Source organism: Empidonax traillii, unplaced genomic scaffold (assembly GCF_003031625.1).
Source record: "Empidonax traillii isolate 1590-97213 ecotype Southwest subspecies unplaced genomic scaffold, ASM303162v1 scaffold239:size738852, whole genome shotgun sequence".
Lineage (NCBI taxonomy): Eukaryota > Metazoa > Chordata > Aves > Passeriformes > Tyrannidae > Empidonax > Empidonax traillii.
The window spans coordinates 205,861-230,694 of NW_020955432.1; the positions used below are offsets into that span (position 1 = coordinate 205,861).

At 54.1% G+C, this 24,834-nt stretch overlaps 1 protein-coding gene across 14 annotated transcripts in view; it reads left to right on the forward strand.

Moving 5' to 3' along the window:
- Nucleotides 1-2,963: 2,963 nt before the first annotated feature.
- The window catches only part of EPB41L1 (erythrocyte membrane protein band 4.1 like 1), a 67,887-nt gene continuing 46,016 nt past the window's right edge, over nt 2,964-24,834 (forward strand). For 13 of the 14 annotated variants that reach the window (XM_027888460.1, XM_027888456.1, XM_027888459.1 and 10 more), the window contains exons 1-2: nt 2,964-3,077; nt 11,290-11,339. The gene's annotated coding sequence lies outside the window, so the exon portion shown is untranslated. The remainder of the gene's footprint in view (nt 3,078-11,289; nt 11,340-24,834) is intronic. The other variant, XM_027888458.1, reaches the window with a different exon arrangement.

Consider the following 24,834-nt stretch of genomic DNA (forward strand, 5'->3'; position numbering starts at 1 on the left):
ATCCTCACTTGGGTTCCAAAAACCACCTGACTCCCAAGAGAAGGAAGGTTTTCCATGGAGCTTCCCAGGGCTTACAGCTTCCTCCATTCACACTGCTGTTGCACAAGGCTCAAAGGTTTCCCTTGTGCACCACCTTGGGTGCCCAGTGTATGATGGACAGGCAGAGAGCCAGTTCCACTCAGCTGCATGACAGCTACATTTGGGGTTTAAAACAACTGTGTTTTCTGGAAACGTATCTGATATAGCTGAAAAAAACCACAACTGAACAAATGATAGCTCCTTTAAATTTCTTTAAAATTTCAGTTAAGCTCTTGAAAACCTTGTAAAGCTTCTTCAGTGTTTTCTGGGGGGAAAAAGCTAGGCTTTCTGTCACCTCCCCACCACTCCATCTGCCATGTGTGACCAGAGCAGGTATCTCCATTGCTCCCATGACAGACACAAGAATTTGACAAGGATGCAGAAAAGGTCATTTTTCTGTTATTGAATAGCCAAGAGAGAGTCCAGCACAGCAAGGGTGACCAATAGCTCACAGGGGATTATTTTGCCACTGAAGCTCTTTCCCTCATCTCAGGGGACCGAGGGCTGTGCAGCCAGGTATGCGCATGGATTGCATTTTCCATGTCTTCACGACTGTTGGAGAGTTTCAGGCTTTAGCTTGGTGCTAATGGGAAAACAGTTCAGGCTGGGCTGTTTGCACCAGTGTAAGAAGAGAGTGAAGGATTCACTGGGGAAATTTGTTCTATATGTTCTTCTTCCAGCTCCTTGGCTTCCCAAGGGGAATGTTCTCTGTGGTGGGTAGGGATACCAAGGATATCTGTGCTCAGAACTCGAACTCTGCCAGTGTGGTCACCCACTGACTTATTTGACTTAAATTCACTTAAAATGGAATTTAACATTTACATTTCCTAGATTTTCCTTTGGAGAATGACAGAACCTCCTGAGCAGCCATCACTACTTTCCCTTTGAAGGCCTAAAAGATGAACACAGACACTCACAGCCTGCACACACCTACAGTTGTAACTGTTTTTATCAACAATACAGTGCAGCTTTTCTCCTGTATAAGTTTCCTATAAATTCAGTGCTCTACACACTGTCATACATACACCAGCCATGTCCTCTGCTGCACATGATGTCCCTTGCAGCACAGTCACCTCGGCAGCAGGTAAAGCACCTCTTCAGCATTGCCCCTGAAAGATCCACAGCAGTGAAGGGCCGGAGGAGAAAGCCATGCCTGCATGAGGGATCCCAGCAGACAGCTAAAATATCATTTACTTTAAATGAATGCCCTCCCTCAAGTTGGGTCCCATGCAGTGGGGTGGGTTTTTTTAAAGAGATTCCTGCTATTTACCCAACTTTCCAGCTGGGCTTCTCCGCAGCACAAAGCAGCAGGACCTGCCTGAGTTTGTGCAGTGAGTCAACAGCTCAGCAGGGGATTAGAGCCCACAATTCTGCTGGCATCGCTGCCTTGCCTCGAACCAGTGAACCATGCAGCCTCATTTTGTTCCTGGTACTCTCTGCTGGTATGTGGTTTGTCAGGAAAAAAGCCTCAGTGTGGCTGATAAAGGAGGCACTTTCTAAAGCAGCAAAACAAAGCCCACCTCGTTCCAGTACTTCATCCCAGCTGTGGTGGTGAGAGGTCAGGCTCTCTGTGTGAGTGGGAATGGCAGGTTTTCGAAAGGCTGGTGGGGAGGAAGCTGAGGAGCAGCATCCAGAGGCAGCAGGCACAGAGCCCTGGCACCTACCGCTATCAGACAAGTGACTGCATGCTGACACACTATGACAAGCCACTCCAGGCCAACCTGGCTTGCAGTGAACAAGCAGAGGCAGCCAGGTTGGAGCTTCCCTGCTGGGAAGAGTCTCCTGGCCTCCTCTCTGCTGCTGGAGACCTGCTTCTCCTGGAGTCCCACACAGAGCTGCACCCTTCCAGTCTTAGAGGACCAGGAAAGTCACTGAGGGCAGATGTGCCATCAGGTAACGGAGCAAAGGCGAGCCTCGGCAGGGCAGTCCAGGGCATAATGTGCTGCTGGGAGCCCTGCATGGTGCCCAAGCACAGAGGGCACTGGACACCAAGCTGGAACTTGCCACAAGCTCTGGGAATGAGGAAACCAGACTCCTTCCTCCTGTTACATCTATGGCAGAGTGGCCACGGCATCCCTGCTGTGCATCCAGTGCATCCCTGAGTACCCAGTGCATCCCTGCACCCAGTACACCCCTGTTGTACGTCCAGTCCATCCCTCACCCGTTGCTTTCTTGCTGTGCATCCAGTGTATCTCTACTGTGCATCCAGTGCACTCTGCACCCAGTGCACCCATTCTGTGCAACAGTGCATCTCTGCATCCAGTGCATCTACGATGTGCATCCAGTGTGCCCATGCAACCCGTGTATCCGTGGTGTAGGTGAGCTCGTGTCTGTCACAGCAACAGCCCGCCTGTTCCATCCACATCTCCTGCGGGGGCGCTGCTCGCCCTGACACTCCCAAAATGCACAAGTTCAATGAGTCAACGATGTGAAGATCTCCAGGGCCTGGCGTATGGGTGTGCACCCCAAATAGGCTGTGCACAGCAAGTGGGCTTCCCGTGATGTTCCGGGAAGGACCAGGAACCCCTGGGAGCTGGAGAATTCGTCGCGTGTCCTGCGCCCGGGCCCGGGGGGAGGGCGGGGGTGGCAGAAGGAGGCTCTGCAGGGATGGGGGGGTCTGGGAGGAGACTCAAGGTGCCCCTGTGGGATCCTATCCGTGGGCGGGGGTCACGCGTGACGCCCCTAGGAACTGCCTCGGCGGCTCCCAGAGTGTCGGGGACGAACAGTGACCCAACCCATCCCCGCAGCGCCCGCAGCCCCGGCCGCTCCGCTGCGGGCGGCTCCGGTGCGCCGGGGGCGGGGCGGGGCGGGCGGGGCGGTCCCGCCCCCTCCGCAGCGGCGCCCCCCGCCCGTGGCCCCGCCCCGCGCTGCGCCGCTCCCGCCGCACGGCGGGCAGGGCAGGCAGGGAGGGCAGCACCGGGCGGGGGTGCGGGCAGCGGCCGCTGCGGCGCGGGGCCTCGGCCGGTGGACGGCGGCGGAACGGAGCGGGCGGAGCAGAGGTGAGCCGCAGGAGTGCGGGGAGCGCGGGGCCGGGCAGCCCCAGGTGCGGTGCTGTGCCTGCGGGGGAGACGCGGGCAGGTTGCGGGCAGGGCTGCAGCCCCACCGCCGGGAAAGCTGTTCCAAGCCGGGCCTCCCCTTTCCGGCACCGGTGCATCCCGCACCGTGTCCGTCGGGGCGCGGCTCCCCACGGGGGTCCAATGGCATAGGGTGTGGGTAGGACCGCGCTTCCACCCGCCAAGGAGCAGAGCGGAGTGCGGGGAAGCAGCAGAGGCTGCCGGGTCCATGGAGCAGGATGAGCCGGCCCCGGGGATTCGCAGCCCCGAGCTGCTGTAACACATTGAACTGCCGGCCTGTGATTTGAGGGAGATGATTTAAATTAGAGGGAGATTTGGAGAGAGCCAGGAACAACTTGGAATGGGTCCTTGCATATTTCTGTAGTTATTTTTGGAGTATTGTCATATGGCAGGAGGTGGGCTCTAGAGGTATCCTTGAGCTCAGCATTTTCTCCATAGGCTGGTTGCCCGGGAGATCGTACTAGAAGACCTGCGTGGCCCTTTCCTCATCAGTGGTTTCTGTATTTCCCATCTCTTTTTCTCTGGCTGTTTCCCGGGGTATTGTTCCCCTCTGGTGTGCCCAGTCCTCAGCCTGTCACGGTGGGGAACCCTCCTGTGGGCAAACAATGGTCAGGGTGTGCGTGGCTGGGTAGTCACAATGTGCTGCAGGCGATGGCAAAGCTGTATTTGATTCAGCTGTGGATGGTGTGAGGTGATTCCTGATCAGCTGGTTCTCCATTGCTGAGGATGAGGTGTGGCTTCTCCAGCATCCTCAGAGAGATCAGCCCATGCATCAGCCTCTTCCTGCACTTAACTGGCACTTTCCCTCCAGCTTTCTCATACTAGACTTGTCGAAAGGGATTTTTGCTTCCAAAAGACTGGAGATGTGGGAAGCACACTGTTACCAAGGTCTGCTCCTGGGGAGTCTCTGCATCCTTTTGTGTCCCACAGGAGGACTGTTGATGTCCGGCCCCTTGGACCATTGCTGTGACAGCTGGAGAGCTGCTCTGATGGCCTTCAGCTATGTGTCCTTGTTGCCATCACATGAGTTTGGAACTGAGGGAAGGTTGGATGGGTTTGGGCGATGGTCCTTGAAGAAGGGAATTGCTCTTTAATTCTGTTGGTTTGGAGTCTGGTTTGGGAGGCAGGAAGCCTGTCTGTGGGAGGGCTCCCCAGGGTGCTCTCCATGAGGACCCGTCTCTCTTGTGTGCAGGGATGCAGGGCATGTTCTGGAAGCCATAGCTTGGTCCTGGCTGTTGTACTGCATGGCAAGGCCAGAGTGTTCTTCCTTACACAGGGATAAATCTCTGTGTTTGGAGTCAAGGACCATGGTGCAGCCCCGCTGTGAAGGAAGTATTCCTAGCTCTTCTCCTCTTTGCACCATCCCTGTGCCCTGTCAATTGCTTTAGCCGCGGTTTCAGCTGGTGATGCTGCCATTAAGGCAGCAGTTGCTGTTTCCAGGAGAGCCCTGGGCAGGGCTGTGGGGCACAGAGCCTGTGTTTGTGCTGGGGTAAGCCGGCTTTGGCTGCAGGAGATGGGTTCTTCTTGCTGCTTTGGTTACTTGTTGATGCTGTACCTAGAACTGTACAGGACTTTTTATCAATTTCTGAGAAATGAGCATTTTCCAAAACTCTTAGGGGCACTGTTTTGGTTTGGAGGAAGCATCTAGAAAGGGGTTTTGAAGTCCTGTGTTGTTTTTCTGGGCTAAAGACGTGACTGGAGTAAAGAGCTCATGTTCCTGGTGTGTGGAAGGGAAAGGTTTTGGTAAATCCCCTGTCCAGTGCAGACATGGATCATGCTGGGCCCCCTTTCCTGGGCTGCTGCCGTAGTTGCCACCGCCACAACAACCTTTCAGGGTAAGTGTCTCCTGGTGTGTCTTTTCTGTGTGGCCAAGAGGGGTGGCTGGGTCAGCTGAAGAAGTCCCTGCAGTGTAGAATGAGAAAAATCGTAGAAGTCAATTTTGTTCCCCCAGGCTGTTATTTCCCTGATAAGCTCTGGGTGATGACCTTGGTCCTGGTGAGGAGCTGGGTCTCTCATTGATTTACAGAGTAATGCTTTGGGTTTTCTGCTGGCAGCACCAAGCCCTTGTCCCGTGGGTGACATCACTCCAGGCTGCCTGCCTTCCTCCTTGCTCCAGCACTAGTGAGGACTTCTGCTTTCAGAGACGGACAGACCAGTCAGGTGCCTGACTAATTTTGTCCCTAAAAGAAAAAGTCTTTCCCATAACTAATTCGGATTTTTAAATTAGGAAGTCACCTATTTCTTAAAGGGCAGGGGGTGAGCTTGGCTGTTCCCAGGCTTGGTCTGAGCTTCCTGCTCAGACTCTCAGACATCACTGGAGCGTCCTTTGCCTTAATTCTCTTTGGCCATGGAGTTGGGATATTTCCCTGCTGCCTTGGGCACAGTGCTACAGTGCCGGAGCGACAGCTGGGATGCCGATGGGGAAGCAAGTGTGTGCGAAGGAATGGGCTGAGTATTGGGCTTAAGCTTTGCGCAGAGCAGCGTGGGCGGCTGTAAGGCCTGTATATAGTAGACTTTCACATGGTGCCTGTCACTTGGAGGTCTAAGTTGAGCCTGGAGCTCTGTTTTAAGCAGAGATGCCAAAGAAGAAACACAAAACAGCAGCAGTTCCCGAGTCCCTGGGTGCTGGAAGTTCCTGCACAGGGAGACTTGTGCAGCTACAAATACCTGACTCTCATACGGGCACCTGAATTGCGCTTGCACTGAGGCTGTGACAGTGATGGCTGCGTGCCTTATTGTTCTCATTACAGCAGTCGGTGGCTCTGAGTCAGCAGGTTTGGATTTGTCAGAGCTGGGGTGGTTGCACTGAGGAGATCTGTGCAGGTGCTTAGTGAAGGGACTGGCCCTGATTCTCTCCTTCTGTCAGGGGACATTAGGTTTGAGCCTGGACCCACAGTCACTGTTGGCTTATGCTGTTGCTTGAGCCGGGAAGGAGTTGTATGTGTTTGTGGAAGCTGGAGAACAGTCTCCTTTGGGAACTCCTTTCCAGCCCCTGCCCTGTGCTACTTCAGTGTATGAAGTAGAGCATCCCTGCTGCTGGTGAGGCACCATGCTGACCGTACCAGTCCTTCATCATCACCTTGACTGAACTTCAGGTAGTGGAAGGGATGGTAGAAGGGGACTGTCTTCGATGCAGACATTTCCTTAAGCCTGCAGATCCATCCTTCCTCTCTTTCCAGCCCTTGGGTGGATGCTTGTGCGTTGTCCAGGACCTACGTGTGCCTTAAAGTGAAGAGTGGGAGATCTGAGCAACCATGTCTTACACCATGGGAGCAGTGTCTGCTTTCCACAGCAGGTCTCCTGTCTGCACAGTGTGTCCCTGGTGCAGAGCAGGGCGCTGGGCCCAGCCCCCATGGATATCCCTTTGTCTTGGATGACAGCTGCTCCCTCTGCTCCGTCTTGCTCCAAGGAGGTGAACTGTTTGGGGGTGCATGGTGGCACAGAATCATGGGTTTGGGTTGGAAGGGACCTTAAAGCTCATCTCATTCCAACCCCACTGCCATGGGCAGGGACACCTTCCACTAGACCAGGTTGCTCCAGCCTGGCCTTGGACACTTCCAGGGATGGGGCAGCCACAGCTTCTCTGGGCAACCTGTGCCAGGGCCTCACCACCCTCACAGGGAAGAACTTCTCCCTAATATCTAATCCTAAGACTAGCTGTTGGGCTAAAGTTTTGTATGACTGGACAGGAGTCAAAGTTTGCTCTCCTTGCACTAGGTGGGGAGCTGTGGGACTGTGTGGAAAGGGTCAGACATGCCAGAGCCCTAGATGGGTGATTTGGTACAAATTCTCATGTCTGCTTGTCCCAGTACACAGTTGAGGGGGCTCTGAATGCAGCTGACAGTACCCTGCCTGGTGTATGCACGCCCATGAATATGCTCATGGAGACTCTCCAGGGGTAAGAGCAGCAGACAGAGCCTTACAATCTGGATTATAATGCTCTGGAAGAGGATTTTCTTTTCATCTTCTGCTGATGGTCTGTTTCTTGTCCTCTGTAGGGCAATCCTGGCTCCCCAAGGGGCTTAGCAGTGTCCCAGGCGGGGTCTGCCCTGTACGGAAGCTGCTGTGTCTGGGGGCAGCTGGCTCTGGATGTGCAGCATTCCAGATCCAGCAGGATCACGGTGCCAAGAGGATACTGGGCTGATTCTTTTGTGCTCAAAACACGAGACAAATGAGGCTGAAGCTACAGATCTGCAGCTGCCAGCAGGTCAGCAGTTTTGCTTGGGCACTTGGCCTCTTTGTAGTGATGAAATGCGGTAGCAGCTTGGTCCATCCCCCTTTCAGAGACCAGCCCTCTGCCCACCAGCTATAACTGGACCTTGTGGCCATCTCAGTACACTGAGATGTCCCTGATGCCTCCTCAGTCTCAATGCTCCTTTGCAAGGTGCTAGCAAAGGGGTAGAAACCAGGAGCAGGTGCTGTGCTAGAGTAAAGCTCATCCTGCGTCTGAGATGATGCTGAATGAGGATTCACAGCCCAGCCTTGCTGCCAGGTTCCTCCCACCGACTCCTTCCTCCCTCTGCTCCTACTAACCCACTGCCGGGGCCCCTCGCTGCCTGGCAGCAGCAGAGATGTCTGCTGGTATCCTTCCCTGAGCATCAGATGGAGAGGAAAACACAGGGTGGAGTCAGCTCTCACACAAAGGAAATGTTGAGGTATCATTTCTGCCTTCGGTGCATTTTTAGGTGGCTGGGGAGAGATTAAACAGGATCTTAACACATTCACAGCCCCCTTCCCACCTCATTTTCCTGTGAATCTGTTGCTGTCGTGGTATCTTTCAGATGATATTTTTAGCTTTGCCTTTTCCTTTTTTTGCCTCCTATCCTTGTATCGAGCTTTTGCAGGGAAACACATTTCTATGGGAGAGCAGAATGAGCCATTTCACGAGACATTTTGCTATGGGCAGAAGGGCCGGGAAATCTGATTGTGTGTTTGAAATGACACATTCCCCTTTGTAATCAGCTAATTGGACTTGTCAGGGCGAGTGCCAGCAGCGAGGCCAGGCTGGAGGCTGGCTGCAGGGCGGGAGGGGGATGGACCAGCCCTTCGCATCCTCCTCAGGCCCATCCACAGGGGACCATCACCCAGGTGGCCACACATGAAGGACACCTGCAGGTTTTTCTCCTTAATGATCCTACAGGAAGCACTACTCTATGCGTAAGAGAAGCAACTGGATGTTCTAATTAGGTGCGCTATGGATCTGGCAGTGTTTGTGCTGGCAGGAGCCCTGTGGAGCATAGGATGGTGTGATACCTGATAGAGCTCTGGGGATCTGCTTTAATGGTGCTGCCAGGGACGTAGCAAAGGTCTCAAGGTGGGAGAGGGATGGTCATACAGCTGGGTCTGCTGCTTGCTATGGGAAGGTGCCATTTTTGACAAGGATACAAACCTAAAGTTGATGGTGAACTTTGGAGGGGGAAAATTCCATCCTGAATTCTCAGCAGTGTTTCCCTTTAGGAGATTTACTGCAAGTCCTGATAGATGAAGGTCCCGCAGAGTGAACTGACCAGAACAAGAGAAACCTCCTGTGAGGTCTGATCTGGCTCTGGGCATGTGCATCCCTATGTGGGGCAGGGGCTGTTACCTCTGCAAAATCACTGGAACCATTCTTCAGGGGACCAAAGAATGCTTTCCAGTGGTATGGTATGGTATGGTAGCATGGCATCTCTGGAAGTGTCCAGGGCCAGGTTGAACTGGGCTTTGAGCAACCCCGTCTAGTGGAAGGTGTCCCTGGCCATGGCAGGGCTGTGGAACAAGATGATCTTTAGGGTCCCTTTCAACTCACTCCAGCCTATGATTCTATGGGACAATTATAAATCCTTATTGGTCACCTTGGTCTCATTTGTGACCCATTTGTAAGAAATGCAGGTGACTCCAGGTAACTGTGGGAAGTCCCACAGGATGCAGAGAAGATGCAGCTGCCCATGCTGTGTTTTTTGGGGGCAGTGTCTGCCCCCTCAGTATCACTGCAAGAGCTTTGGAGCTCAGTCTCGCCCTGGTGTGCTGCTGCTAGCTGTGGGTGTGGGCAAGGCAGCCTGGAAGCCCATGGTGGTGTGGTCTGTGGGCCTCTCCTGATGGGTGCTGGCTGGGCTGTTCCCTCTCGGCTCACTGATTTACTGTGATGCTGAGTGGGCAGAGCTGTGCACAGCTGGACTGCCGCGCTCCCTGCTCTGTGCGTGCTCCTGCTCTGGTGCTCATGTGAAGGGGAGAGTGTGAATCCTTGTCCCTTGTTGGACCCATAAGCATGTTGCCAACTTGCTGACCCAGATTTCAGTGAGCTGGACCAGTGCGGGGCTCCCTCCTAAGCCTAGCCAGCAGCTGAGCTGGCCCGTGGTGCCAGCTGGGCTCTGCCCTGGGCACAAACTGGAGCCTTAGTCTGGCTGCTGCTGTGTCCCAGTGCCTATTCCTCAGCCAGCACTCACACTGACCCATCAGGACCAGGCTGGATGATTGTGACAATGCAGGTCACGATGGGATGTTTTCGAGCCTGGGGCAGTGTCTGTGGCTGAGATCGTGTACTCACCAGCCTGGTGCTGGCAAAGCTGGGTGGCAGGAGGTCAAGATATAATCTAACATGTTTTTTTTTCTTGCAGGAGTGTGACAGGGAGCTACTGTTTACAGGCAGAAGTGAGCAGGGTTGGGGGAGGTCTTGCTTCTACTGCCTGTATTCTCAGAACACTTCATTAATGATACCAATTGATGTCTATAGCTTGGAGCCTGCCATAATACAGTCAGCCGCAGTGAACGCTGCTCATGCAGGGAAGCCACAGTCAGTGGCTGATGGAGAGCACAAGGGCTTTGTTTGACAGTGTCAACACAGGCAGGTTGGGGAGTGTCGAGTGTGACCGCCCTGCCTTTGGCAACTGCATCCTCCATCCTCCCTTGAAGGAGGAACAGGGTGCAGGCTTGGGAGCCCCAGGTTCCATACCTCTTTTTCTGGGTTTGAGGAAAGCTGACTGCTTTTGTACCTGGCTGTAAACCTGCCTGCCCATCTCTGCTTGGCTTCTATTGACTCGCCCTTGAGCCAGGATGGGAGAAAGCTGAGCTTACAAACCTGGGAGCAGCACAGAGTACCCACAGAAGTTGCTGGGCTTGACAGAGAAGGAGCAGGGATACAGAGGCTGTGCCAAAGGAGGGAGAGAGCTCCACAGATCCTTGTGTATTTGGTAGGGATGGGGGAGCTGCCCAGCAGTGGGTCAGTTGCTGGTGTTGTCATGCTGTGTGGAGAGTTGGTCCATACGGAAAGTGGAGCAGGTTTTGTGCCTCTTGGGGAAAGCTGCTGTGGGTCGGTGTCAGGGCAGGCTGTTGGCCACACACAGCTGTTGTTTGCTTGTGGAGAGTGAAAGGATTTTTCTGAATCCATGGGAGAGGTACGAGATTTGCATAGGTGGGTCATCCTGCCTGCTTTGCTTCCGCACTGGTGGAAACTGGGCCTTGCCTGTCCAAGTATGTTTGAAAATTAACCCTTGGAAAAGTGGGAGCTATCACCACTGTGCTGTGAAACCATGCTTTCTCTTTCATGTCACTGTAGTGCCTCTTGGGTAGATTCTTCTCCCCTATTAGATGCAGTTGTCATATAAAAAGTGGCCCTGAAAATGCTGTTGCAGGATGGGGCTGTTCCTGTTCAAACTGCTAATTTTCCTCCTGGTGTGCCGGTGACTCCATGGATGAGGGAGTGGGGCTGCCTCCTGCAGGTCCCACATCACTGACCTGCATCATCGCCTGCAGCCAAAGCCCTGCTGACCAGATGTTGCCCTTGGTGTCACTGTGGAGGCTATGCCATGAGCTGGAGGGATGTATGACAGTGGGGTGGTACAGATGACCTGAAAGGAGAATGCTTGGGTCATTCCCAGGGGATCAGTGTCACTTCTTGGAGGTGTGTTGGCTCTGCAGCCCTGCCATAGTAAATATTTCTTTTTTATCCTGGAATGAACAGAGCTGGCCTTCACATCAGGCTCTCGGAGAGCAAAATGACATCTAACACGATCTTGAGCTTCCATTCTCTAGCAAGGAGAACTGTATAGAATCTAAATGCAGCACTCGATCTAGGCAGGCACCCTCTTGTGACAGCTGTAGCTGTCCTTCCTAGAACTTAACATCATCTTCTTTTTAACCAAATCTGACTTCTTCTTTGCAGGTTCTGAATTCTGCCTGAACCGAGCACTGAGAGCAGCCCCTGGAAGCAGCGTGAGTTTATCCTGAAAGCTTTTGTTCTCATTTCCAGATCCCAGATGAGGCTGAGTGGGTTTTGCAATGTAGAACGGGTTGCTCAGCATGGAGAGGTATTGCAGGGAGGCTTGTCTGCCAGGAACCCCCATCAGGACTGGGAATCTAGCCTGCTCCCACCAAAGCACTACACTGCTGGGCTTGGGCTTCTAGCTTTGTGTTGGGATTGTTTCCTGATTTGGTTGGAACTTGGCCCTTTTGCCAACAGAAAGGCTCCTACAGGCTGCATGACTCCTTGTTCACTGATGGCTTTGGGATATCACTCTTAGTGTTGTTTCCATGCGCTGGGTTTCCATGTTGTCTTTTGTATGGAGGATCTGAGGAAGGCGGTGTGTTTACAAGCCAGCTGTGGTGTTTTGCTGGCTGTGGCTCAGGTCCCTGGGCTCATGAGGGTGGGCACAGCCAGCCTGAGTTGCCTCCTGGGGAGTCTGGCACTGCTGAGCAGCTGGGAGCAAAGTACAGGAGAGATCTGAGCTGTAGGATTAAATAGCTGTGATGCCTGAAAGAGTTAAGGGCTTGTAGTCCAGGCCTTCTCAGAGGCCCCATGGCTCTTCCAGCTGGAAAGGCTTTTCTACTCCAGGGCCCCACAGCACAGTGACATCCATGTGAAACCAGATGTGAGGAGCTGCTTCTGTGCGTCCTGTGGCCAGTGTGAAGCTAGTGATGGCTAGGAGGACAAGGTCTTGCTTTTGCTTTTGCTCTCTGACCCATGAGGTGAGCCTGGGCAGAGCAACATTCCAGTATGATGCTTGCCCAGGACTGAGATGGAAGCATGGTTTCATCATCTAAAAACAGGAAATGAGAAACTCCATAGCTGCACCTGCTGTCCTGGCTCTTTCCTAGGCAACAAGGCCACATGACAGTGGGACCCTGCTGCCCATGGGGTTTGGCTCCTGCCCACATGAGGCAATGGGTGCAGGTTCTTCCCCCAGGGAGTGGTTAAGCACTGGAACAGGTTCCACAGGGCAGTGGTCAAGCCTGGCAGAGCTTAAGGAGCATTTGGGCAATGCTTTCAGGCACACGGTGGGATTGTTGGGGTTGTCCCTGTGCAGGGCCAGGAGCTGGACTCAGTGATCCTTTTGGTTCCCTTCCCACTCAGGAGATTCTATGACTTTGTGGGCACAGATGCGGGTAGGGGATCCATGTCCCTGCTGAGGACTGTAATAGGCTGCTGTGATGGGCTCTTCAGGGCTGGAGATGTCTCTGAATCTGAACAGGGCAGGTCCTCATGTTTTATGAACAGTTTCTCACCATCTGGTGTCTCACCAGCTCTCCTCCTCCAGGCATTTTGTGCGTCCAGTGAGATGTCAACTCCACCCTGCACCCTGGAATGCGTGTCTGTGGGGAGAGCAAGGAGAATGACTGGGTTTCCTCTCCTGTCTCTGTATGCTGAAGAGTTAAGGTGCTGGATGACCAGTTTTGGAATTGGTTGAGGCAGAGATGCAGGCCCAACTTATGTGCACTCCTGCATTGCTGTGTGCCTCAGTTTCTCTACAGGATGGGGTCAGGGTGCTGCGGGCTCCACGCTGGGGCTCAGCATGAGGAACACCTTGTGTTTGCTGTTGGCCTCGGTGTCCCAGGTGTAGCTGGGGGCAGCGGCCCAGGTCTGTGTGTCTTAGGTTTCATGATTTCCCCTTTCATCTTGTGAGCTGGTGCTGGGGACTTGGGGCAGCTGTAGCACAGCAGAGCTACTCTGTGTCTGTGCACTCCAGGCAGGCTCACCCAGCCTGTGCCGGTTACCTGCGGGTCCCAGCTCCCTAGCAAGTCTTGGCAAGCGGATCCTTCCCAGCACACCCTAGGCCAGCTGCTGCCGTGTGCCAAGGCAGGTGTCCCCCTGCTTCATGAGAGATTGGTGACTCTTTGGTCGTGGCACAGTGACTGTGCTGGCAATGAGCTTCTCCTTTCTCTGTATTCCTGCAGCTCCCTTACAGCTGATGCTGTATCCTACTTCCTGGGTGTCTGGAAGGGCTTGCTGCTGGGATTGGGTAGGCGGCAGTGAAGGGAAAGGTGTGGTTCCTTGGGAGCTTGCTCAGAGGAGGTGGTCATCGCTCATTTGGACTGATGGTTGTTGTAGGTCCCTTCCAACAGAACTACTCCATCCTCCTCGAAACTGATGACAAGGTGTGATCATGACGCTGGGGAACATGGCTCTTTGTACTACCACTTTAGACCCAAGCAGGGCCTCCTGAGGCTGCAGAGCAGAGGAAGATGACTGTGGGAAGAGCCCTTGGCCCTTTGGAAGGAAAGGGATGATGGGAGAAGGCCAAGCCAGTGCCTGAGCTGGGCTTCCTTTGGTGGCTCCCCTTCATCCAGGTGGTCTTCACCTCTTCAAGCTCTTCTCCTCTTCCAGCTGATCTCCCCTGGCTGCCACATCCCAGCGCAGTGTGGCTGAACCTGTGGTCTCTGCCTTGCTCTGAGGGCAGTGGGTGCTGGGGCAGCAGGGGACCTGCAGCGGGTGGGAGCAACTCACCACTGTCACCAGTGGAGGAAGAGCATTCCCTGGTGGTGGGTGGTCCATGTGGTCTGCCACACCCCTGCGTGCTCCTATATCTGAGGTGCCCTGCTGATGCCCCTTGGTGTCAGCGAGAGCTGGGTTCACAAAGCCTTTGGTTCAGTCTCCCTCCTCTGCTACACCAGAACATTCCAGGGCTCTGCTCCAGTGCTCTCCCTATGTGAGGGTTGGAGTAGGAGGGGAGGGATGTTCTGCAGTGCTGGTGGTGGTTGCAGGGTCTCCCTGGAGAGCCTGGTCCCTGCCTGAGCTGACTGCTCCACTTGGCTGTGGCACCTCTTGGACAACCCCTTCCCCATCCCAAAAAGCACAGGGGACCAGCAGGGCAGGGGCACAACTCTTGGGCACAACTACCCTGTCCCCAGGCAGAGGCCCTAGCACTCTCAAGATGTGTCACTGAGGTGCTTTAGCCCCGATGCTCTGTTTATGGGCGGTTCCCAGTGGCTGCAAAGTGCAGATGGGCACAGAGCAGCTGCTGGGGTGCCTCCCCGGAACCCTGGGCAGGATTAGATCTTTATAAAAAGAATTGGCCCAAGGCACTGCACAGATCACCTTAGGCCTGACAAACACTGTCAACCTGTTTTATGGAGTAGGTGGGAAGATGAAGCTGTTCTGTGCTCCATCCCTCCCACCCCCACAGAGCGGTGGGACCCCAGCAGGGGGTGGGAGCTGGAAGTGCTGCCTGCAAGGTGCTGGGGCAGTGCCCTGCCTGTCAACCACCCTGCCTTGGGGCTGCGGGTGCACTTTCCTCTTGATTTGGGGCTCATCCTGGCTGCAAGACATGCCTTGGTCAATGAGCCTTGCTCTGTGCCATCCCAACTGCTTTGGCTGGGGCTGAGCAAACAGGTTTGTGATATGTGGCAGTGTGTGCCCTGAAGGCTGGTGGGAGCTCCCTCAAACTCTTGGGCAAGGCTGGCTGCTGGACAAACACCCTGCTTGCCCTGACTGATCCTTTTACCCTCTTCTGCATCGCACCATTTAGGAGCTGAGCTTGTCCCATGCTGTGTCACAGTGGGGTGAGCTGGGGTGCCCACCCATCTCTGACACCTCTGCCTGACTGTTGGAGGCTCCTCTTTCCAGAGCTGTGCTGGGATCTTACCCTGCCTTTAGCAGGCAGGGCTATCTGCTTGGGCAACAGCAGATGGGGCTTTCCAGGGAAGGTGCATCTCTGATAGCCACAAGCTCCTGCAAGTCCTCAGCAGGTCTCAAGAGTGATGGAGACCTCTGTTCCCATGTACCACCCCTCTCCCACCAGTGCTTTTGACCAAGAGTATGACGGGCTCCTTTCTTGCTAGACTGGTGATTCCAGTGGGGCTGGATGGAAAGGAAGAGCTGTCTTTTCTTAGATCCCTGCGGAGGACTTGCCACCTGGGACTGGTGTTTCAACAGCTCTTTTGGCACAGCACGACCCAAGGGATTTGAAGCCATAGGCAGCATCTGAGCAGGCATGGTGTGGGCTGGGGACCTGCACGACTTGCTCCCAAGGGTGATGCACAGGCTGGACCGTGTTCAGGAGAGCACTTGGCCCTGGTGCAGGTAGGCTCTGGGCCATCATCTTCCAGCAGCCGGGTACTGGTGGTTGCACCTCTCTGGGCTTCTTCCAGCCCATTTTCTCCTCACCCCTTGCTGCTCTCTTCTTTATTCTGCAGCAGATTTTCCTATCTTGGCTTTCCTCCCTGTTGCTGAAGGGGTTGAATGGTGTTTGGGCCACTTCCCAGCCTCAGCAGCTACAAGAACACTGCTTGGTAGGAGCCAAACAGGTTCTGCTCCCCTCATTGCAGCTGAAGGGTGCAGGTCTTAGGTACCAGGGCTTACCTTTCTCTCTGGTGCCTCCCTAGGGGATATTCAGTCTGGAGGGGTGTCAGGTGTTTGTCATGCCTCGGTGCACAGCATTTCAGGCTGCTGAAAGTGTCCTCAGCATGGCTGATGCTTGCTCTCTACTCTGGCGTTGCTCAGGGACCTCTGGGCTGGTTCTTCGTGGAACCATATGCTGCCTGGAATTCGTGTCTTGGCTTTTGTCCTTCCCCACCTGTACAGCAGGCAGGATACTTGGTGGGGTGATGGGGGGGGCTGATGGGGCATTGGAGGGAGCTCTGTGCTGCAGTGAGGAGCTTTGGGAGCCTCTGAGGCCACTGTACTTGCTGGATGGAGAGTTGGGTTTCACTGCCACTGGTGTCACCTGGAGATGCTTGTCAAGCTCCTATGTGCATGTTGTCATTCAAGGTAGCTGGAACTGAGATCCTGTTGTCACTCCACATGTTGCTGTTCCACAGGTCCCGTTTTCCTCCAGCCAAAAGGTTAGTGTTTCTCGGTACACCCGGTGGTGGTGGTAGGCAGGCTGAGCAGGAGCACTGCTACTTCCCAGGACCCTAGTATGATGCTTCTTGTTCCTCACTGCAAGGTTATGTTTAATGATGAATTTTGGATGGAAAATTTGGGATGGATGAATTTGAGAGGATGAGGGAAGGAGAGGGCTGCAATAATCCTGCTACAGATTCAGCATGGCTTTTGTGCACAAGCCTGCTCAGCTGCAAGGGAGAAGGCCAGTTGCCGGGTTGCCAGGGAGACAGAGACGTTGATGTGACAGATGCTGTGGCTATGCCGGGTGGTTTGTGTCCCACCCTTTGTTTGGGTTTGTTACCCACCAGTAACAGTCCCAGTGACAATTCCTGACTAGTTGGAGGGGACACAGTGCTGAGCCATGTGTATGCTGCCCTGTCCCAAGGGACCTTGATGATGGAGCACCCTCACCAGTGGCTTCTGGTGGCTGTGGCTGCAGCAGCGGATGCCCTGAGGCTGGGGCAGGCTGGGTAGAGTTGGATGGATGTGGATGCTTCAGCAGTGGATTAGAGGTCCATGCTCCAGAGCCATGTCCAAGGAGATTCCCCCTTGTTGTGGTCCAAGTGGGATGATGCTGTCTAGGGGGGTAGGTGGCCTTGCCACCACTTAGCTCATCCACCTGGTGACTGAGATGGGCAGCTCCATCTCTGTGAAAAGTCCAGGCTTCTCTCTTTTTCTGGAAGGGACACCTTCAGGTCCCTGAGGAGTGACCAGGAACTAATAAGCAGAGGCACACAGTGACGTGCCAGCCTAGGGGTGTGGGCAGTGTTTTGCCCCTCTGATAGGGCTACAGTTCTGCTGTGGTGCCACTGCTCCATGCTCAGCAGCCTGATGCCAGGCTAGGCTGAGCAGGACAGAGGGCTCAGCCTGGGTTTGACCTGGCTGAGCCTGGAGACACCACTGGCTTTGTGTCCTCCGTCCTGGCTGAGACTTTCCCAATTCAGCTGGGAGACCAGGAGCCATGCCACCCCCTGTCCCGGTTTTCTTCGCCTGGTCCATGGTCCAGGACCTCTGCTAGGTTGTGGTGTAGTGAGGCCAGCCCAGCTGTGGGATCCCAATTCCCAGCCCAGCTGTGGTGATTGCATCCCAGCTCACAGGCTGGCTGTGGTGCTGGGTGTCCCTGCTCCCAGTATTGGCCTGGGTGCAGCATCCTGTCTTTTGAGAGCAGGGCTTTAAGCTCAGGTTGTCTAGGTTGGGACCTTCCTCTCAGAGCAGGAGGGTCTGCCTACCTTGGGGCTTTGCTCACCTCAGAGCTCTGCCCTTGTGGGGTGGGGGGGGAGGGGGCGGGAAGGAGGGGCTTTGCTCAGTTTTCATTTTGATTCCCATTTATTTATTTATTTACTTAACTCCTCCTGAGGCCCTTCCTTCTGTTGTCATTTAATTGCCCAAGTTCCCTGAGTACTTGTTGCCTGCCTGGGGGTAGAATTTGAGACACATCAAAGGTAGCTGAGCTTCTGCAGGCAATGAGTGAACATCCTTTGGGAGCTAGGGAGAGATTAAACAGCCAAGAAAAACAACTGCTCTGCTCAGGATTGTCCAGGAGGTAAAATGGAAGGGTTGGGGGAGAGTGAGGGAAAACCAGCAATATTTGCTTCTGAGAAAATGTCTGCCCAGTGCCTGCGAGGAGGCTGATGTGGTGGGTCCCTCCAGGGGTGAGGCCTGGAGGTTGCTGGGTGGGGGAACACAAGGCTGGAGCAGCTCTGCAGTGGGAACTGGGTGTGTCTGTTCATCTCTCCCAGTTGACCCTGGAATAGGTTTGCCAGCTGTTTGTCAGGATTGTGTCTGCGCATTGTCTAAATGGCTCAGTTTCCTGCCACCCCGCTGGCAGGGCTGAGGAGCTGGGCCAGGGATGAAAGGGATACCAATGAAATGTCAAACCTGGTGTCACACTTGGGCTGGAGTCTTGTCTGGGGTCAGTGTGGGCAGATGTGTGGGGAGGTGGGAATGGACTCACACCCACCTGGCTACCTGTGGGCATTGGGTGCTGCTGCCAGATTGCTGGGGGTTGCTTGCACCCAAAGGGTGAATCAGATTTGAACTGCCAATTAAAGAATGAAAAAAGGACTTTTCAACTTTGTCTTAGGGAGTAATACAAAACAAATGGAATAAATGCCAAGCAGTGGCATTGTTTGTAGTGTCAGGACTGGATCAAGGCAGCGCTTGGAGAGGCGTCAGCACCTCGGTCTCCAGCAGGAACCAGTGCTGGCTGCATGCCATGCACCACTGTGAGCCTTGGCAGAGCAGTCTGCTGAGCTCCTGGTGGCTGCCCTGGCCCTGCTGGGACCTGTGACCAGCCCCCTGAGCCTTGTTGAACCTGCATTCAAAGAAGAATGGGTTTCTGGGTGGTTTTTATTTGGTTTAAAATAGTCGTTTTGTAGCATAAAATATCTTATAAAAACAAACAAATGAACAAATAAACAAACAAAAACACCTCCACCTGAGATATTTTCCTCCACTTCACTGAAAAACCTTTGGTTTTGATGGTGCTGGTGAGCTGACATGGTACGCTGTGCCCCAGCATCCAGTGCATTGATACACCAGCAGGGAATGTCTCCCCTACTGTCAGCATGGCCCTGGGAATGCAAGGGAAGCTGGGAACTTTTGAGAAGCAGCCTCTGGAGAACCAACTGCAGGTATTTTAGGTCCTTTCATGCACAGGGTCACTGCCAGCAGTGCCAAGGTGTAAGGGGGCTATTACCAGAGTGGGAAGCTCATGGAAGCCCCTCCACTTTTTTAATGAGGCCTTGGGGCAATGTGCTGTGGGTGCATTGATTTCTTGTGGCACTGGTGATTAGTGAGATTTTGGGGTACCAATTCAAAGGGAGAGTTTAGTTTTATTCTCTAGCTCTGACCGGTGAGAGGTCAGACCTCCGCTAGGAACATCAGTGCTGGGAATAGTTTAAAGAAGCGCCAGAAGGTCTATTTTCCAGTTATGATTTTCCATGGTGATTATGGCAATTTCCTGCTCCTCTTTCCAGCCAGGCAATCTGTCTTCCTTGGAAGGGAGATGAGCAGCAGCTCATAAATTGCAGGCAGTGTCCAAAAAGGTGTTTGCAAGAGCAATTCTCTTTGTTGAGCTCCTGCCTGTTTCACTTATTGATCTGTTGCTTTTCTTCCTGTGAACTTGTAGCATTTTCTTCCCTGGAAAGAAATTCTGAGATGTTTGGAGGGATTTTCCCACATATGTTGGCCTCTGTCAGTTAGTTGGGGAGCAACAGGGATGCTGAGGCTTGTGATTTGCCCTTTGCAGCTCAGGGACTTGCAGGAGGAAGCCAGGTGTGAAGGATGATGCTGACCAGAGCCCAGGGAGGGCTCAGACGCGTGTCCCTGGGAAAGCAGATTGTGTGGTCCTGCGGGAGAGTCCTTCTGCCCTTCCAGCATGGAGTTCCAGCACTAATGGATGAGGAAAGAGCAACAGATGTCATCTACCTGGACTTGTGTGAGGGATTGAATGCTGTTCTGCGTGGCATCCATGTCTCTAAACTGAAGACACGGATTTGACAGATGGGCAACTTGGTGGATAAGGAATTGGTTGGGTGATCACACTGAATGAGTTGTAGTCAAGGGCTCGATGTCCAGGTGGAGCCAGTGACAAGTGGTGTCATCAGGAGTCAGTGTTGGGACCGGTGCTGTTTGATGTCTCTGTCGGTGACATGGACAGTGGGATCGATGCACCCTTGGCCAGTCTGCCGATGACACGGAGCTGTGGGTGTGGTCACAGGCTGGAGGGAAGGGACCTGGACAGGCCAACAGGTTCAACAAGACCACGGGCAAGTTCCTGCTCCTGGGCTGGGGCAATCCCAAGCACAAATACAGGATGGGAGGAGAGTGGATTGAGAGCAGCCCTGAGGAGATGGACTTCGGGGGGCTGATGGATGAAAGGTTGGACAGGACCCAGCCATTCTGTCCCTCTGCTCTGGTGAGACCCCACCTGGAGCAGTAGGGTCGTGGAGCTGTCAGAGTCCAGAGGAGGCTACAAAGATGTTCCAGGGGCTAGAACACTTCTGCAGTGGAAACAGGCTGTCCAGCCTGGAGAAGAGAAGGCTCCAGGGAGACATTAGAGCCCCTTCCAGTGCCTAAAGGGGCTGGAGAGGGACTTTGGACAAGGGCCTGGAGTGACAAGACAAGGGGCAATGGTTTTTCTCTGCCAGAGGACAGGATTGGGTTGGATATTGGGAAGAAATTTTTCCCTGTGAGGGTGGTGAGGCCCTGGCACAGGTTGCCCAGAAATGCTGTGGCTGCCCCATGCCTGGATGAGTTCAAGGCCAGTTGGACAGGATACCTTGGAGCCTAGTGGAAGGTGTCCCTACCCATGGCAGGGGGTGGAACAGAATGATTTTTAAGGTCCTTTCCAACCCAAACCATTCTGGGATTCTATGCTCATTCCCAGCCATCTGGGCTGGCTGCCTGAGGTGTGCTCAAATGGCATGAAGACATTTCCATGTGTCCTTTTCTTTTCTCTGTGTAGCAGTTATCAGCTTCTGGAAGCAGCAGTTGGACCTGGGGTGAGAGGTCTTTCTCATCTAAAAGCTTTGCTCCCTTTCCTGAAGGCCTTAGTTCCGAGGTGGGGCTGGGGGCTGAGTCGTGGGGCCCAGTGGGAAGCAGGGACAGACTTAGCGGAGGACATCCCTGGTGGAGCCAGGTTCCAGTACTTTAGTGGGAAGGGGGTAGCTGGTGGGTACCACGTGGTGGTTTCTGGGCTCATGTCTGCTGCCAGAGCTGATGGAGCAGAGCTGGTGCTGCTGGCAGGGACGTGAGGGCGAGGTGGCTCCTGCGGGATGCTGGTTGCTAAGCAACTGGCAGAGGTGGAGCTTTCTGGTTACCGTTCCCAGCACATCCCTGCCTGCATTGCTTCCTGTACTGCTCCTTGCCTGCTCCAGCATTGCCCACATCCTCCCAGGTAGCATAATGGGAGCTCCTACTGCCCGCACCACACCATCCTGGGGCAGAAGAGCATCCTAGGGTATCTCTGGGTATCTGGGGTTTCTCTGCCCAAGATCACCAACATCCTTCCCTGAAGAAGGAAGGTGTCTTGAAGCTCTGTTGACCCTTTTGTTTGAGGCTTCTACCTCAGCACTCCTTCTTTGCTCTGTTCTGGGAAGCAGGGCCAAAAGTGGGAACCTCAAGGCTCTTGCACCCTGAGACTCCCTGCAGCCCCTTGGCTGGGCTGGGAGCTGTGGGTGTGCTGGCTGTGGAATGCTGTGGGAGTCTGTTTCCTCTCTGGAGCAGTTGTGCTGTTGAAGCCTGGGTGCCTTTGATCCTCCTTAGGCGGTGGCTATGTTGGGACAGGGATGCTGAGGCTGATACGGGAGGGGTGGGTGGTGCAGAAGGGTTTGGGGAAGTGTCAGTGGCTGCACTGCTCAGGTATCCCTGCTTGGAGCTGTCCCTCAAGGTAACTGCAACCCTGTCTGGGTATGTTGTGGTCTTGGGTCCTGTTTCTTTATGACCTTCCCAGGGACAGGTGTTCATAAGGCACTTGGGGAGTCCTTGGTTCAGATGATATCCCACAGCATGGGAAGGAGCTGTTAAAGGCTGCTTGGGGGCTGGAGGATGGGGCGGTTGCTCTGAGTGGTGGCTTAAAGCCTTCAGTGCCTCCACAGGACTAGTTCATCATGTGCCATTTTTGTTGGAGAATGTTGAGCAACCTGCTCTACCTGGCCTTCTCCTGTCCAGCCAGTGCTTCTTGCTGGACTTCGCTGGAAGAGCTGAAAGCCCTAGATGCAGCATAGGATCATAAATCTGTCCACTCCTTGTATGCTCCTAACTCTGCATTCTGTTTGAAAGGTCGGTGTTTATCTGGAGGAGGCACATTCCTGGCTTTACAGGGCTGCCTGGAGTGACTGAGGGGACAAGCTGGGCAGCCTTTTTCTGTGCAAGAAGCATCAGTGGAGGCTTCCAGACCTGCCTGGGTTCTCCCTTGGCTGTATGATTTCAGGCGCAGGGGCTGCTGTCGGATCCTGTCAAAAGGATCTGTCCTTGATGTGCCTGTTGCTCCTGAATGGCAAAGCTGCCACACTGCTGGTGAGATCCTGTGCTCTGGGATGAGTTTTGGGGTCCCTGTGAGCCTGCAGGCTGGTGTGGCTGTACTGGCACAAAGGCGCTGCATGGCAGTGTCCCAAGTCAGCGAGGGGCTTGGTGAGCAGCAGCGATGGGTTCTCAGGGAGCCAAGGCTCTACCTGGGAGCAGGGGATGGTTTTCCACCACAGGTGACAGGGAGACACTTCTGCTTGTATTACCAAGTGGCTGTCACAGGGAAGGAGCTGAAGTGTGAGGCAATTGGCCTGAAAATGGAGAGCTCTGGAATAACATCAGCCCCATGGCACCTCCTGGGACTCCGGAGTTGCTGCCCTGGCTCAGCAGGTCAGGTGCAGGCAAGACCCTGGTGGTGCTGAGGGCATCAGTAATGCTTGGCTTTTTGAGGGGAATGCAGGTGAGACTGGAGGGACCCGTGGGTGCTAGGGAAGGGGGAGAAGTCCCCAGAGCACTAAGCAGGCAGGTTGTGCTCTGCCCTGAAGATGATGTTGTGGTGCCCTGGATCAGTGGTGGCACGTGACATGCTGCTGGTCCCATCCCATGTGCTGTGGGGAAGCCTGTGGGTGCAGGGGGAAAAAACTGGGGGACGGGGGAGACTGGAAGCTGCAGCGTGCACTGGCTCTTTCATCTCACTGTTGTGTGGTGTCTGGGCTGCACTTCCATCTGGAGAGGCACAGGGTGTTTCCAGGTGCTGAGTCACTGCTCTCCTGGCTCACCAGCTGTGAGATCTTTGTTTCGACGTTAGTGAGGTTGTGGAAGGTGTTTCTTGGCTTCCAAGGGGTCACAGCAACTTATTCCTGAACTTATTTGCTCAGCTGGGACACGTCATTCAAAAGGGTAGGAGTGAAACCTTGTTCAAAATGGCTCCAAATTTCCCGTGTCTTGCAAAAGGACTGTATCCCGCTGTGCTGGGGAGTAGGAAGGAGAATGCTCTGCTTTGCATCTTGGCAGGCTTGGAGGAGGAGGAGGCACCTCAGCTCTGTCCCCTTGGGATACAGCAGAGGTCATGCTCCTCTTCCCTGTTTTCTCCTGGTGCCAAAAGGGCTGGGGCCAGAGTGCGGCGGGAGCGAGCTGGAAGGAGTGTTGGGTCTCTCAGGGCGGACTCTGCCTCAGCTGCTCTTGGTGCTGCCAGCTGAGCTGAGCGGTGGTGAATTGCCATCTCTGCCTGACTCCAGGCTGACTTGGGGGACAAGTCAACTTGTTGGCTTCTTTTTTCCCCCTCCAACTTTCTCCTGATTCAGTTTTGACACGTGGCACGATGCCTCTGGAGCCAGAGGGATGCTGATCTCGACTTCCAGGGTGTAGTTTTGTAGAATAAGCTCAGGCTGCTTTATTAACTCTGGGGCAGGGGATGGCACCATGGGCAGCAGGTCACTGTCTGTCCCCTACAGGAAATGCCAGGGGAAGACAGAGCATTTGTGAAGAGAGGCACTTTGCTGCCTGTCAGCTGTGGTGCAGAAGCCCAGCATCCTGCTCTGGGGTCAGATGTCTCTGCGATGCCTGATTTGGGCATGATGAGCAAGCAGATGTCTGGGCTGTTGGCAACTGCTGACATAATGTAAATACACAATTGCCCAAACAAGGATTCAACACTTGTCAATTAAGGCTGAGCTGGCTGCAGCAGAGCAGCTTCACCAGCCTCACACAGGGAGGTGGGATATCCCCAAACTGCTGGCTCCTTCCATGTGGTGGATCCCAAAGCTTTTGGAGGTGTTACACAGGATCATTGAACTCATGTGAGTGTGTTCCCACAGGATCATCCCCATCTTTGGTGCCTTTGCTTTCATTTTTTTTCCAAGTTGACCCAGTTCTTCACTGGGCAGCTCCAGCCTGGCTATCAGGTTCCGTGTCAATGATGTGCCAATGCCTGCTTCAGTGGTGCTCAGTGGCTGCCTCAGCTCTGGATTTGGCTCGTTTTCACTGGCTTGGTGTGCGTTGGGAATGCCAGGTCTGGTCAGTGGAGCTGAACACACCAACTCAACTGCCTGAGCTTGCCAGGCTGTCTTGGGGCTGGAGAGCAACCACCTGTTTGGACAAAGGTGTCTGAAGTCACCATCAAAGCCCTACAGTGAATTAAGGGACTCTCCCCAGAAATGGGCTGGTCCAGACAGCCTGGATGAGCCATTCCTGCTCTCTATGGCCAGGCAGGCTCTGGGCTAGACCCATCACCTGTGCAAGAGGGACAGAAATGGATGTGTCTCTGCTGAGAACAGCCTCCTGTGGTCAGTCCATGGTGATCTTCTCCACTGGCAGGTTCAGACCTCATTGCTCTTCCCTACTTTAGTTACAGAATCATTAAGTTGGAAAAGACTTCCAAGATCAAATTCAATCTTTGACTGATCACCACCTTGTCACCCAGCCCAGAGCACTGAGTGCCACATTCAGTCATTCCTTGAACACCTCCAAGAATGGTGACTCCACAACCTTCCTGGGCAGACCCCTTCCAATGCCTGACCACCCCTTCCATGAAGAAGTTCTTCCTGATGTTCAACCTGAACCTCCGATGGTACAACTTGGGACCATGTCCTCTTGTCCTGTCACTTGTTCCCTGGGAGCAGAGCCAGACCCCCACCT